General features: G+C 47.8%; 1 protein-coding gene across 6 annotated transcripts in view; it reads right to left on the bottom strand.

Moving 5' to 3' along the window:
* LOC122544059 (protein eva-1 homolog A-like) overlaps positions 1–1,332 on the bottom strand; it is a 369,991-nt gene that overhangs the window by 48,525 nt on the left and 320,134 nt on the right. The window lies entirely within an intron of this gene.

Here is a 1,332-nt window from a genome sequence, read left to right as displayed (position 1 = left end):
ATCAGTATTTGTTGTGGAAATGGATATGGAAGATATAGACTGTAGGGAAATAGATGGTGACATCTTGCAAAATGTCCAGATTATAGAGGAGGAAGTGCTGGATGTCTTGAAACAGTTAAAGGTGGATAAATCCCATGGACCTGATCAGGTGTATCCGAGAACTCTGTGGGGAACCAGAGAAGTGATTGCTGAACCTCTTGCTGAGATATTTGTTTCATCGATAGTCAAAGGTGAGGTGCTGGAAGACTGGAGGTTGGCAGTGTGATGCCACTGTTCAAGAAGGGCAGTAAAGCCAAGCCAGAGAACTATAGACTAGTGAGCCTGACCTTGGTGGTGCACATTGTTGGAGGGAATCCTGAGGATGTACATGTATTTGGAAAGGCAAGGACTGCTTAGGGATAGTCAACATGTCTTTGTGCCTGGGAAATCATGTCTCACAAACTTGATTGGGGTTTTTGAAGAAGTAACAAAGAAGATTGATGAGGGCAGAGCAGTAGATGTGATCTATACGGACTTCAGTAAGGCGTTCGACAAGGTTCCCCATGGGAGACTGATTAGCAAGGTTAGACCTCAAGGAATACAGGGAGAACTAGCCATTTGGATACAGAACTGGCTCAATGGTAGAAGACAGAGGGTGGTGGTGGAGGGTTGTTTTTCAGACTCGTGGCCTGTGACCAGTGGAGTGCCACAAGGATCGGTGTTGGGTCCTCTACTTTTTGTCATTTACATAAATGATTTGGATGCGAGCATAAGAATTACAGTTAGTAAGTTTGCAGATGACACCAAAATTGGAGGTGTAGTGGACAGCGAAGAGGGTTACCTCAGAATACAACAGGATCTGGATCAGATGGGCCAATGGGTTGAGAAGTGGCAGATGGAGTTCAATTCAGATAAATGCAAGGTGCTGCATTTTGGGAAAGCAAATCTTAGCAGGACTTATACACCTAATGAGGAGAAAGGCCCCAAGGGATACTTCCATATCCGCCACAAATTCACCTGCACCTCCACATATATCATCTATTGCATCCGCTGCACCCGATGTGGCCTCCTCTATATTGGGGAGACAGGCCGCCTACTTGCGGAACATTTCAGAGAACACCTCTGGGACACCCGGACCAACCAACCCAACGACCCCGTGGCTCAACACTTCAACTCCCCCTCCCACTCCACCAAGGACATGCAGGTCCTTGGACTCCTCCATCGCCAGACCATAGCAACACGATGGTTGGAGGAAGAGCGCCTCATCTTCCGCCTAGGAACCCTCCATCCACAAGGGATGAACTCAGATTTCCCCAGTTCCCTCATTTCCCCTCCCCCCACCTTGTCTCAGTC

Source organism: Chiloscyllium plagiosum, chromosome 3 (genome assembly GCF_004010195.1).
Source record: "Chiloscyllium plagiosum isolate BGI_BamShark_2017 chromosome 3, ASM401019v2, whole genome shotgun sequence".
NCBI lineage: Eukaryota > Metazoa > Chordata > Chondrichthyes > Orectolobiformes > Hemiscylliidae > Chiloscyllium > Chiloscyllium plagiosum.
The sequence above is the reverse complement of the archived record's forward strand: the minus strand, read 5'-3'. Positions and strand labels throughout refer to the sequence as shown.